Source organism: Equus quagga, chromosome 8 (genome assembly GCF_021613505.1).
Source record: "Equus quagga isolate Etosha38 chromosome 8, UCLA_HA_Equagga_1.0, whole genome shotgun sequence".
NCBI classification, from domain to species: domain Eukaryota; kingdom Metazoa; phylum Chordata; class Mammalia; order Perissodactyla; family Equidae; genus Equus; species Equus quagga.
In genome coordinates, this window is record NC_060274.1 from 82,223,495 (window position 1) to 82,238,647 (window position 15,153).

Sequence of the window (15,153 nt, forward strand, 5' to 3'; positions counted from 1 at the left end):
TGTTGAAAGATTTCTGCAGGCATCATATAAGTCACTCAGAGAAGCACAAAAATATGAAAGTGTATTCATTTCGAGTCTATTTTCCCATTACAGATCATGTTTTTGCTGTGAAAGCAAACGTAATGAAAATCTCCATGAGCACATGAAAGAATTTAGTTCTTAGAAGAAATACCTAACAGTTGTTGAATATTGTCATAAGTATTTTTTATACTTTATCTCATCTAATCCTCAAAATAGCCCCCTGGAGTAGGTATGATTGACCCCATCTTACACATGAGGAAACTAGGGCAGAAAAAGGTTAAAGAAAGTCAACGCCATTTGTATGAACTAGAGCATTTGCTGTGGGAATAAGAAGAGGCTTGGTTTTGAAACCAGGCACTCACCAGACTGATGTGGGAAACAAAGTAACCGAAGTTTCTGAGCTTGTTTTGCAGAACAACAGGAAGACCGCTGATAAGAGAGCAGCTCCCTGACAGCCCCCTTGCTTGACTAAATATTGCACAGGCGCACTGAGAAGCTAAAGTGACTGACTGTAAACTTTAGACATCATAGGCTAAAAATCCACCACATGCAACACATAGAACCCCCACCCCCGAATTCACATATGTGACCCATGAAGAAATATGAAAGACAGTCACATCTGCACAGAGGACTCAAAACTTCAGCCCCTAACCCCCTCCTACTGTCTCCTCTCCGCGGAACCCAAGATCAAAACCCCTAACTTTTTTCCTTTGGGGAGATGGATTTGAGTTTTACTTCCAGCTCCACGCCTGGCTGCCTTTTGGTAATAAACCTCTTTCTCTGCTACAATCCTGACGTTTTGATGACTGGCTTTGCTGTATGACGGGTAAATGAATGTGAGTTTATGTTCAATTTCAGTTTGAAGATAGGGTTTCGTCCAACACATAACTGCCCAATATGTATTTGTAGAATAAAGTGATTTGGTATATAAAATGAAGTGATGTGGAGGTTAGGAAGAAAGAGATCCAGAATGACTCCAAGATTTCATGTCATCTTGGAGGGATGAAAATGTCATTTAGTGAGAAAGGGAAGAGAAACAAGTTTGAGGTGGAAGACATTAAAGTATCTTTGGGACATAGTTAGATTGAAGTATTCCTTTGATTCCTTTCACTAGTGTATTACTTAGTAAACCTACAATACGTATTACATAATTTGGCTAAGAGTGGGAGATACTCAACTCAAACTTCCTTTGATAAGGAAAATTACTCACTGACCTAGAGACAGAATAATAAAGTGGTTCAGAGCACTGACTCTGGAGTTTGACCCCATGGGTTTGAATCTTAGCTCAGCTATTTATTGCAGTTACTTAACCTCCCTATGCCTCAATATTCTTATCTATAAAACTGGGAGGATGATAATGATGGTATTTATCTCATGGGACTTTCAGAGTCAATGAGAAACATGGAAACACCTGGAGCTGAGTGTCTGGTACTTAATAAGGACCAGATAAATATTATTACCAGTCTCCACTGTAAGCCTCAGGATGACTGGAACCTTGGACTGGCACAACCCCAAGACTCACCATCTCTGGTTATTGGCTGTCTTCTTTGGAACTGGTTTCCACAAATCAAAACCAAAAGTGCTGGCAGCTCCCAAATCCCCAAGTGTGCCTCTAAAGAGACATTGAGTTTTTTTCTCTCTCTGCTGTCCAATTCAAAAATCCTGTAAGAGATCTCTCATTGTTCTGGCTTGGGTCAAATGCCTTCCCTGGAACTATCGACTGTATACAGATGTGTGGAGCAATATGGTTGGATCAATCACCAGAAGAGAGCTTTTCCAGAAAGAGATGGATGTTTTATATAAATAAAATATATAATGAAGGCAAAGAATTTCAGCCAATTTCAAGATACCTTCTTTTTTTTTTCCGAGGAAGATTAGCCCTGAGCTAACATCTGCCAATCTTCCTCTTTTTGCTGAGGAAGACTGGTCCTGAGATAACATCCATGCCCATCTTCCTCTACTTTATATGTGGGATGCCTGCCGCAGCATGGCTTGCCAAGTGGTGCCATGTCCGCACCCGGGATCCGGACTGACAAACTCCGGGCCACCCAAGTGGAACCTGCGCACTTAACCGCTGCACCACCAGGCCAGCCCCTGAAGACACTTTCTTAAAATACCCTTTGTCCTTGCTTTTTAGAAAAAACTTCTAATGTGAATATTTTGAACGTCCTGGAACATTGTAGAACTTCCTACCAATTCCTTACTTCTTTTCAAATGAAGATTGAAATCTGCCCTTTTCCTTAAATTTAAGTATTGGGGAAAAAATGACTTGGGAGAGCAGGACAAGAACACTGATATTTAAAGCTACTCTTGGAGCTCTGTGTATACATATGGAGAATTTTCGCTTTTTAAAAATAAAATCACAGACTCAACCTTTTATCCTTATTCAGAAGTTCTGCATTTTAGCCTCTTAAAGGAGAAAATAATGACACTGAAACTAATATTAAGCGACCTCTCATAGCAACATTCTTCCTTATCGTGATATTACAGTGTCTACAATAAGGATCAAGCTCAATGGCATCCACCAACTCTTAGTTATTCCCCCGATGCATTTATTGCATACTAGTAACACCCAATTTAATCTCCTGAATTGGTTGTCCTGCTACAGTAAGTTAATATTTTTAGACCCCCAAAGCCACTTTTAGTGTCTCAAAGGTCTAAGCCATTTTGACGAGGAACATTAGGAGAGAAGCAAGTGGGAAGAGAAATGAGAGGCAGATATTCGGGGGAAAAGCCTAGATGAGAGTTGGCATTGGGAAGTTCGAGAATGAGATTAGTAAACCAAAGCAAATACATATGACACTCAAGATCCATGCCACCACTTCACAATGCCTTTTGGTATTTCAGTATCTGAATACCTTTGGATAGATCTCAAGATGGACTCACTCTAAAGTGAATTAATCTTTCTAGCAAATATTGTCACAATGAGATTCCTGTTATACCTTCCCACTTCTCTCTTCTTTTCGTTCGGCTTTCATGGATATCTGATTCCTCTGCACCAGGAAAAATTCCTGAGTAGTAGAAACTTCTCTCTGATGTGCTGAAAGGGATAGAAGTTTGGACATGTTGCAGAGGAAATGCTATAGCTTTCTTACAGCTTGTTATACAGAGTGGCAACACAATGAAAACCTCAGCTTTACTCTGGTATCCCAGTTGTTCTCCACAGAAAGCCATGCTCAGCAAACTTCCCCGCACCAGAGCATTACATCTGATAGGAGAGGATTCTTAAGTTACACTTTGCTCTTATATTATCATATGTAAATAGGATACTGATCTCTCTACAGGTGGTAGTCATGCAAACGAGGGCAGAGAATGACTCTGAACCTTTTGCTTTCTCCTTCTAGAACATAAGCTTCATGGGAGCAAGTATTTGTTTTTTTCACTGCTGTATCCCTGGCACCTAGAAGATGCCTGGGATCAATTTGAGAAAAGCAGTGATGGAGGGAGGGAGGGCCGTGCATTTAACTTTGGGCTTGAAATATAGTGTTTCTACCACTCAAAAACGATCTGCCAAAAGGAGAGTGAACCCCTAAAATAAAGCAAGCTCAGTGTATGGATCACATATTAAGACTAGAAAGGGCATAACTACGTATTTAAAAATTTTTTTTTTTTTTTTAAAGATTGGCACCTGGGCTAACAACTGTTGCCAATCTTCCTTTTTTTTTTTTTCTGCTTTATTTCCCAAACCTCCTCGCCCCGTACATAGTTGTATATCTTAGTTGCAGGTCCCTCCAGTTGTGAGACGTGGGACGCCGCCTCAACGTGGCCTGACAAGCGGTGCCATGTCCGCGCCCAGGATCCGAACCCTGGGCCGCCGCAGCGGAGCGCGTGAACTTAACCACTCGGCCACGGAGCCGGCCGCCCCTATTTTTGAATTTAAAGTGCTGTAGTTTGGGTGAGTCAAGTGCCTGAATTAATAAAATAGATCTAGGAATGCACACTCTTTTTTTTTTTTTTCAAAATCATCATGCCTACTTTAATTTACCCCACATAATTTGCAATGGCCTCCCTGTCTTTATTATTGTTTTTGAAACTTTGATAATTCCTCCTTCTATTACTTCTCATATCTAACTAAAAGCATAACTATTTGTCTTCAGTAGCAAATATGTATTCCTCATCCAGCATAAATATTCCAAGAAAAGTGGATTAGAATGGTCCTGTTTTGCTATTTTGACCTGAAAGAAGTGGGAGGAAGGAGGGGAGGTGAGAAAAACTCAGAGATTGTGAGCGCATGTTCATTTTCAGGGACGAGTTCAATCCAGGATGGAAATTACTATCATTCCTTCTAACAAACAGGCTCGTGTTAAAAATGGTACAATTGTTGTGAAATAAGTATTGACCATTTGCTCGGTCCTTGCTTGGTACAGCCCTAGGTATTGGACCCAGGTCTATTTTAGATAGACATATTTCTCTTCCTGGTGCCATTAATATTTTAAGATGGACGCTAGTGAGAACACTCAATCAAGTTGGCCTGAAAATAAAAGTCTGAATAAAACAGACATGCAATTATGACACATTGTTCAGTCAGCCAAAGAAAGAATATGCCACATTTAAGAGCCATACCTCTGGTTGCACAACCTGTGACTATAGTCAAAGCCATTGAACTGTACAGTTTAAATGGCTGAGTTGCATTGTATGTAAATTATATCCCAATAAAGCTGTTTTTTTTTAATAAAAGAAAAACCGGGGGCATGAGAAGGCTCTTACCTGAAAAAATGCTTTTAAAAAGAAGTCATGCCATCATTTTCTGTTACCTCCTTGAAACTTTCTCTCCTCCTCCTGCCTCCATGTCTTCCCTTCCTCGCGCTTGTATGGTGTCACATCTGTAAAACAGTCACAATATTATACATCTCACAGAATTAACAGGATGATTAAGAAAGTGTTCAGCACACAGTGGCCTACGTTGGGTAAACGCCTAGATCTTGGAAAACCCTGCACTCCACAAAGCTGAGCTGGGGCGGAGAGACATTCTCATCGGCGGATTTCCCAGTCAGCCATTGGGGAAATGCAATTCATGCTCTCTGGCGGCTCATCCCACAGAGAAGCCAGATGCAATGTGTGAGTGCTGGCAAGAGGACTCTGAATTTTGTTGCACATTCTCAGCCACATCCTTGGCTACTGATTCTGGAATTCATTTCTACAAACTCAAGGTTAAGTCTTTGGGGGTCCCCTTTAGACTATTCTGACTCTTCTGGGGTTGTAGTAATTTCCTACAGACTGGAAACCTGAGTGTCCGTCAAGATAAATAAATCAGGATGAAGTGCACCTTCCAAACAATTTCTGAACTTTGGCAGACTTTCCAAGTTTCCAACAGAAAGTTAAAAAATAAACCACTTTTTACTATTTCTTTACTGGTTGATTTTTATCATTTTCTCCTTGCTCCTAGAAAACAAATCCCAAAATCAAAATGCAAAGCAATCTCTAAGGTAATTCCCCCCTCCAAAAAGATCCTAAAACAAATTACTAAAACAAGCTGGTGAAATTTTAGAATAATTTTTCCTAACATGTCAAGTGAACTATTATTACCAACTCATTCCTATACAGCAACAAGCCAGCAGTTTAATTCCCAAACAGAAGAAAAAAAATTCTTTTTTTTCCCCTTCTTCTTCTCCCCAAAGTCTCCCAGTACATAGTTGTATACTCTAGTTGTACAGCCTTCTGACTGTGTGAAAAAAATATCTTTAGGATAAAGACTAGGTAGAAGAGTGCAAATCATAAAAGGGTCCTTAGATTTTGATAGAAATTTTCCTGAGAGCCCTCACATTTCGTGCTCATTGAAAGAACTCTTGTGCTAAATTGGCCAACTAAATTTTAGAAGAAAAAAACACTGTGATCATCACAGTGCTCTGATTTGTAGCAGAGCAGGTGCTATGGAGCTAAAATAAATACCACCACACTGAAGTCTGGCAGAATGGCCATACATACCGACCAGTGAACTGACAATTCCAGTAAGGGGGTGGCAGGTGGACTGGGTCAACTCTAGAATTATGTCTCAATTTTCATACCACTGTTCTTCTATTTTAAATAAGGAATTATCCTAGATTAATAGTTCATATGTAAATTTATTGCATATTTTAAATTGTCTTAGCTTTAGTGATATGTTCTCTGAGGATTAACCAAATGTGAGTACATGAGATCTTTTTAAAAATCTATCTCTTGTCCAACTGGTGTATAATAAATTAAATGATCTGTTCTTACAAGAATAACTATTTCATTAATATTGGTCCCAAATAACTCACATTATCACTTAGGTCTTTTGATGCCTACTAGCTTTATTCTAAAACAGAGGTTGGCAAATTGCCTGTAAAGGACCACACAGTACATATTTCAGGCTTTTGTGGGCCATGTGATTTCTGTTGTAACTATCAACTCTGCTTCTGTAGCATGAAAGCAGCCATAGGTGAATGAGTGTAGCTGGGTCCCAATAAAACCATTTATTGTAAAATTTGAATTTCATACACTTTTCACAAGTCATAAAATATTCTTTTGTTGATATTTTTTCAACCATTTAAGAATGTAAAAACCATTCTTTGCATTTGGGTCAGAGAAAAACAGGCAGCTGGTCATATAAAAGCAGGCAGGGGGCCAGCCCTGTGGCGCAGCAGTTAAGTTCGCACTTTCTGCTTTGACAGCCTGGGATTCACCGGTTCAGATGCCAGGTGAGGACCTATGCACTGCTTGTCAAGCCATGCTGTGGCAGGCGTCCCACATATAAAGTAGAGGAAGATGGGGATGGATGTTAGCTCAGGGCCAATCTTCCTCAGCAAAAAGAGGAGGATTGGCGGCAGATGTTAGCTCAGGCAGTTAATAAAAAAAAACCCAGGCAGATTTGGCCCCAAAGCTGTAGTCTGCCAATCCCTGTTCTATAAGGTTAAGTGTGTAGATAAACCTTCTCTCTAAAAGAACGGTTAAGAATCTTTACTTTACATTATCAACGTGACATAGCTTCTTTTCATCATACACATTACCTTCCAAGGGGAACGTTTGGAAAATAGCAAGATTTCTGTTGGAGTCCCTCCTCCTCACTTCCAGAGATTTCCCTTCCCCTTCACTTGTTCCTCTACAGCTGCCCATGAAACGTCGCCGGGGACTACCCATGCATGCACTGTAAACCAGCAGTTGTTAACCTGAAGCCAGAAGCCATGAATTTTTTTTTTTTTAAAAGATTTTATTTTTTCCTTTTTCTCCCCAAAGCCCCCCGGTACATAGTTGTGCATTCTTCGTTGTGGGTTCTTCTAGTTGTGGCATGTGGGACGCTGCCTCAGCGTGGTTTGATGAGCAGTGTCATGTCCGCGCCCAGGATTCGAACCAATGAAACACTGGGCCGCCTGCAGCGGAGCGCGCGAACTTAACCACTCAGCCACGGGGCCAGCCCCCAGAGGCCATGAATGTAAGGCACAGCTCTGTGGGGTGTGTGTGTGTTTCTGGGGAAATGGTCCATAATGGCAACATATTCTCAAATAGTTCATTCTAATACCGAAAGATGGTTTAAAACTACTGTTTTAGTTCTTTTCTGTAGCGTTCTTCAAACCCGCATGTCCTCTTTCCTACCTTCCAGAAGCACACCTGAGTAGTATTTGCAGGCATGTTAAAGCAGACATAGCCCTCTCCATAGAGTGAAAAAAAATGGCTTGTGTGGCTGAGTGTGGAATAGCTGTGGACTCCGCTGGAGCGTGGGCATTGCAGCTACATCAGCAAGCGCCCACAGGGGGCTTCCTGGAAATCTGTAAAAGGAAGAAAGGCAAAAAGAATCCTTGCAAAAGAATGTATTTTTATTCATTCGTATTTATTGAATGGAGAAAAAGAAAGAATCTCATAGTGTCCTTATTCTCTGGTGGAATTTAATTACTATGTTAAAAACAAAGTTATGCATTCCTGACCCACCCCGCAAAATACTATTTTTCCGAGGTAAAATAGATAAACTAAGGAACTACTCTGCCCTCCCTCCCCATTCTTTTAATGTATGTGCACTTACCAGTGTCCTAAAAACGGTACTCAAACACAAAGTTTCACTGTTGGAATTACAAGTTTCCTGGAAGGCTGGAGGTCTTAGAATGCATGTGTACAGTCTTAGATATGCCCTGCCATCTGGTATCTCTCCCTTCTTTTGCTCACCTTCCACACTTCTTACCCACTTCTTTCTGCCTTCAATTACCTTTTACCTACTAATTTACATTTTTCCCCCAAAAAGAAATTTATGAGTTAGACTTCCTGCCATGAGCTTTCTGTCTCTACCCCATCATACCTCCAACCTCTCATGGTATTATGATTACTAGTTCGTTTGCCTGTCTTCTATGAGAAGCTCCTTGGAGGCAGGAACTGTGTCTTTTTCACTGCTTGAGCGTTTCTGCCTAGCACACACACAACTGGTTCTGATTAACCATTCAACAAAGATACGGATAAAAATCTCAACCAGTTACCTGTTCAAGCATCACACACATCCACATGCTCCCAGAGCCAAAAGACCATATCTACCTCAGTTTCTAGATACATTCTTTGCAATGTCCTAACCTGCCATTGGCCAAAAATTCAAGTCGCTTCACAAACCAGACACTTACAGCTCTAGACAGTTGCGGTTCATATATGTATATGACATCTTGTAAAATTCCAAATGATTTCTCTAATATAACAATACGTCTGTATCACACAGTGTTACTGTATCATAGCAACAAAGAAAGCACTAGTCTGATTATTTATTGACTCCGTATCAATAATTCATAGCCCAATTGCTCCAACAAACAGAATCCATTGTTCAGGAAGAGTCATCATCTATAAACATGAGATGGACACCCCAAAAGCTATAAAGAAATCCACTCTTCAAAAAACAAATTGAGAGGAAGGACAAATTGCTTAAATTTATATTTTTAACTAGAGGGCTAAAAGCTCTGTGACTTACTCTCATCTCCTGATGGCAGTTCTGAAGCATCTTAACAGTATTTTAAAAGCTCTAATAAATTGTAAGGTTTAGGGATTATATTATCCCGTTTCTCACTTATCCCCAGACCTCCTCTTTCTTTAATTTTTCCTGTTTCTAAATTCTACATGTGCTGAGGTTGATCACTGCACTGAACCTGAAGGGAGATATGAATTAGAACCATTAGAAACCAGGCTACAGCCTGTGAATGGCACGGCTGACTGGAATGCTGGGGGAGGAGGGTGCTCACGAAGATGGCAGCTCTGAAAGTGACTGCAGTCTCTAATAGGTGGGTCATTTCTACTCTTTGTCCACCTACCTGACTGTTGCCTGCTTCCCCTTACCAGAAAGTAAGCTCCAGCAGCTTAATTGTTCTGTTCTCTGCTAGACCTTTACCACGCAGATAGATTTAGTAGAGCAGATGTTTAGTAAATATTTGATGACTGAAGGATTACTGCGTGGTAGTGTTCCCAATACATACTTAACCCAATTTCACTTTTTCCTTCTTGTCCCCCATGGGTTGGATCAAGCTGGCTTCAGGATGCAGAAAATCGTATTTCTTCAGGCTGAGGGTTTCTTAATGAATTACACCCACTACTTAGCAACTATATAGAGCAAGTTTCTCAAACATTTTGATGGCAAATCTTAATAAATAAATTTTACATGAGGATATAGTATACATACTCACCCACACACATATCCACAAAACAATACAGCTACATGTTTTCTAATCTTTTTTGTCTTTTATTATTATGATGATTATTATTATCTGCTGGTCCTAAACCACCACTAATTTCACGTACAAACTTTAATAGATGGGAAACTGGAGTTTGAACAACACCGGCAGAGAGCCCGCTCCATCCCGGCCCAGCTGTTCCTGATGGGCCGTCAGCAGAGACCTGCTCCAGGCAGGAGGTGGTAGAAAAAAGGATCATAGCCTTTCTCAGCTGAGGGACTGGAGTGAATACTCTTGTCCCACCACCGAGTGGAATGAGGACAAATAACTTTTCTCAGGAAATGTTTCCTTTTCCAGGAAACTGAGGCGAAGAAAAGCCTCCTTCTCTGGAAAAGGAGGATAATAATACCTTGGTGGGGCTTTTGTGAGGACTAAATGAGACAGTTTATCAGGGCTTCCCAGCCTTGGCACTACTGACATCTGGGGCCAGATAATTCTTTGTGGCGGAGGCTGTTCCATGCAGTGTAGTGTGTTAAACAGCATCCCTTGCCTCTACCTTCTGGATGCCAGTGGCACCCCCTCCAGTTTTGACAACCAAAAATGTCTCCAGATATTGCCATTTCTCCCCTGAAACCACCCTGGTTGAGGATCACTAGTGTACATCTATAAAGTGTCTGGCAAAGTCCCTGGCCACTATTAGTCTCCTAAAGCTTCTTGCTTTGAAGATACTATGGTTTAGTCTATAGGAGAAGTCATAGAGCAAACGAAACCCCAAGCTATGTGTCCTTCATCGTAAGTGAGGACATGAGCACTGTGGTCGCAGGAGGACAGGCATGAACTCTGTCCGCGGTGCCACCATGAGGGCCCAGACTGAATCTGGAGTTGGAGGAACATTCCATGGTGAGAACACTGTATTGCAGGTAGCTGCATTACAGTGCAGGCTGTGGGAAGAGGGAATGAAGATCAGAGCTGGACTCAGACGAGTGGGTCAGGATCTGTGGAGCCTGCTGATGGCTGGATGTGGAGGACGAAGGAGACTAAAGCAGAAGACCCGCAGGTGTCCCCAACCTGGAGGATTTGGTGGAGCAGAGGGGTGATGAAGTTATCAATGTTAACGGGGAAAGTAGGAATGGGAGAGTGGAAGAAAAGCCAGAGTAGATGACGAGTATGGATGTTTCAGATTTCAGAGGAGTGGATTGTTTTACTAGACATTCCAGTGCAGAAACCGGCACACTCTTGGCTATGCGACAGACCTCCAGAATGAGGCAGCTCATTGTTTGAAAAGAAATCAGAAGTCATTTCTTCATTTGCATAAAGGCCCTGGAAGGAAACCCTTGAGTCCTGCACTAGGGGGTGTATTTCCTTGGATAGTGTGCAGTAACACTTGAATTGTACAAAAACCCTAGTAAGCAGAAGAAGAGAAAACTAAGCTTTTATGCAAACAAAATGTTGGTTTCTATTTATATTTCCTCTTTAACTGTAAAGAGCAATTATTCAAGATTGCGTTGTTACCATCACAGTTAATCCTTTATTGGGCGTTTGTATCCTTTATGAGAAACAGAATGCCTACGACCATATGATATAAGGTGAAAACAAAAGCGTATTTTTTCCACGATCTTTCCTCACTTTTTGTAGAATATTAGTTGTAAATGCTTTTCATCTACAGATTTTTTTTAAGTTAAATTGTAGGTTAACTAATAGCTATTATTTAGGCATAGGCAAATTCAAGAGCAAATTATATAGCTGCATTCTGATAGTCATTCAAATGCCCACAATCATATGTGTGTTTCTTTTCTAATACATGCTGGAGTATGTGAACTTGAGCCCACAGTAAAAAAAAGACTCTATGAAAAGATGTCATATTTATTAAAATAAAGTGGGAAACATTTGGGGGGGGGAAGCATTTCATGTAAAAAAACACCAGTAATCTTATAAATAGAGAGCTGGCAGAATTTTGTCTAAAGCTCAGTTGTTTCAATAGGGAACTAGAGACCTATAATGAAGTAGCTAATGGCTACAGTGCATTGTATACAACATCCAGATGTCGCATAAGCACAACAGAAAATGTGGCAAAATGCCAATTAATGCCACCAAGAGAGCAAGGAAACTTCCATTCCCTGAAACATAGGCCTCTACAAACCACATAGGACCTGGCAGACCATGGGTAAGTTTACAGTTCCCAGAGTGACTGAGTGGGAAGCTCATTGTTTAAAAATGAAATTGTGTTCCCGTGTTTCTACTGATCTTCAAGAAGCGTGAGCCAGTTGCGGAGGCTGGAAACATTGGTTAGATGCTGGTAGCCAGCCTGCAAGATGGCCCCCAATGACTCAGCCTCATGGCATTCATGCCTTCAGGTAGTTTTCTCCCACACTGTACCAGCCTTGGTCTGTGTGACCAAAAGCTTACAGCAGAAGAGATGAGATGGTATGTCACTTCCCAGATTAGGTTATACAAGATTGCAGCTTCTATCTGGGTGTTCTCCACCACCCCACCCCAACCTCAGATCATTTGCTCTGGGGGAAGCAAGCTGCCATGTGGTGAGCAGTCCTATGGAGAGGCCGACCTGGTGAGGAATTGAAGCTTCCAGCCAAGAGCCAGTGAGGAACTGAGGGCTGCCAACAGCCTCGAGAGTGAGCTTGGAAGCGAGTTCCTGCCAACAGCTTGACTGCAACCTGGTGAGAGACTCACAGAACCACTGTTAAGCCAGTCCTGGATCCTTGACTCTCAGAAACTGTGAGATAATAAATGTTTGTTGTTTTAAGCTGCTAAATTTGGAGTAATTTATTATGCAGCAATAGATAACTAATACAGATGTCTTCCTTTGTCTTTTACAGAAAGAACTCTTAGAAAACTGGATGAAACTAGTTTTGCTAATCTGCCAGACCACCAGCATGGGAAAAAAATAAGTAAACCTAGGAGAGAAAATCAAGCAAGTGAATAATCCTTTAAGGAGCAATGGTACCTCATTAGATGGCTCCTATAGTGTTTATCCCTTCAGTCATGAAGTATTAACATCCATATCATCTTCAAAAGATTTTCATTATACCCATGAAGCTATGCCAGGCTGAGGATGTCTGCTGAGACAGGAGGGAGAAAACACTTAAGCAATAACCCTCATCTGTCTTCAGGGGGCTGATGACTCACTCAATAATTGCCTATTGAACTCCTACTTCTATAAAACTATTAAACGATGTATAAAAATGAAATTCAAATGGATGTGCTAAGCAAAATGTCAAACACAAGAGGAATGGTAAATTATGGCACACATATATTATGGATTCTTAATGCAGCCATTTGAAAAGAATTTTGCTGAAGAAACTGGGAAATGTTATGGATACATTGCTAATATAGAACTATACCTACATAGTATTACACTATTTATATATATGTAATACTAAGTAACATGCAATAAAGGAGAAAAAGGGCATGCATAAAATGTTAGTTGTGATTGTCACTTGGAGGTGAGATTATAGGAGAATTTTTTGGTGGGGCAGGTAGAGTAAGAGGTGGTTCCTCATAGGAGAGCTTAATTAGTAGGTTTGGGAGTTAAAAATCCTTGCTGTGTCACTTGATAACTATATAATTTTTGGCAAGTTAGTTAACCTTTACCTCTCTATGCTATAGTTTCTTCATCTATGAAATGAGGATAACGTTAATAATGTTAGTGCCGACTTCACAAGATTGCTGGGAAGATTAAATGAAAAAATGTGGGTAATATATTTAGCACCAGGGCCTGTCATATAGTAAACAAGCAACAAGCTAATAACTATATTCGCTTCGCTGTGCTTTCTGCATTGCACATATCACTTTCATAATAAAAAGAAACAAAATACAAATTGACGTTCCCCTGCCCACTAAACCACCACGATGGCAAATCATAGACAACTGAGAGAATAATGTCAGTGACAAATCAAACGTATAAATATCAAAGTATTAGCAGATACATAACACTACAGCACCTCTACTCATGACTGCATTTTTAAAACTTTCCAGTGATTTTTATTTCATTGCAAGATAGGGACCACATAGACAACTGAGTACTTGAGTTCATGACTGTCTATTTGAGTTTGAGACTGGATTTGTGGTAAGAATGGGGGTATGATATTACAGTATGGTGCTCCCTAGAGTGGAGGGGAACATAATCTGTACAACTAAGCATGTCAGTGAAAAAATGGCAGGGTAAAGGGGCTGGTCCAGTGGCACAGCGGTTAGGTGCACACGTTCCGCTTTGTTGGCCTGGGGTTTGCTGGTCCAGATCCTGGGTGTGGACATGGCACTGCTGGGCAAGCCATGCTGTGGCAGGCATCCCATGTATAAAGTAGAGGAAGATGGGCACAGATGTTAGCTCAGGGCCAGTCTTCTTCAGCAAAAAAAAGAGGAGGATTGGCAACAGATGTTAGCTCAGGGCTAATCTTTCTCAAAAAAAAAAAGGTGGGGTAGGGATGGGGCTGGTGTTATTAATAGGCATTTCTACATGATGGGGCAATCTTTAGAGAAGGTCTTGGAGGGAGTGGGAGTTAAGGCCAGTTCTTGACACAGAGGTAAGTCAAGAGACGCAAGGACTAGGTGAGCCAACGTTGATAGCCTCTTCTAATTATGCTGATACTGGGGCCAGCTCCAGCTCCAGGTACAGAGTCCTGCTTTGCAAGGTCAATTGGTGTGCCCCAATGGCATCATGAAGCCGTGGGTGGTCACTGGACTAACCCAAGAACATGTCTTTTAGGCCAACCCTGGACTTCTAAAAGTAGACAAAATGTTATTAGGCCTGCATCCACAGCAATGAAAACAGAAGCTGCCTGCTATTGATTCAATTCAGAGCTCCTTTGTGCTCCGAGACCGAGGCTTTTAACAGTTCTATTAATTTAAACAAACACTAACAAAGCCTTACTCCTGAGAGTGGTCAAAGAAATGCAACTGAAACAAGACAGAATTTCACAACTATGAAATTGACCAAGATTTTGAAATGCTGTTGTGGTTACAAAGAATCCGGTATATGTACTCATTACTGTTCATTTTGGAAAGCGGGATCATTTCTTTGGATTAATTTGGTAAAATGTATTATGATCTAAAAATGACGTTGTTATTGAAACCAGTAATATCTCTTTGGAGAAATTCCTCATAGGGAAATGATTCCCAAAAAGAAAAAGCTAAATGCACCTGATGTTTATGGTAGTATAAAATTGAAGGGTTGAAAACAATCTGAATGCGCAACAATAAGAAACTGCTAAATAAAGACAGTGTGTCAAGTTGATAAACGAGTATACAGTCATTAAAAATGAAAATTATAAAAAAAATAGGTGCTGACAAGTAGTAACAATAAAAAAGGAGACCAAATGGTAAGTATGCTATAAGCACACCTGTCACAGTGCCTGCCCGCGGGAGGTGCTTCACCCCTGTTTGTTGCTTGTGTACTGGTCCTGTAGTGAGTAGTGTTCCAGGGGCTGGAAAGTCTGGGTTTGGATCTCTGTGTCTCATGACCCAGCTGAGAGACCTTGGTCAACTTTTTATCTATCTTTTCCTCAATTTCATCATCTGTAAATTA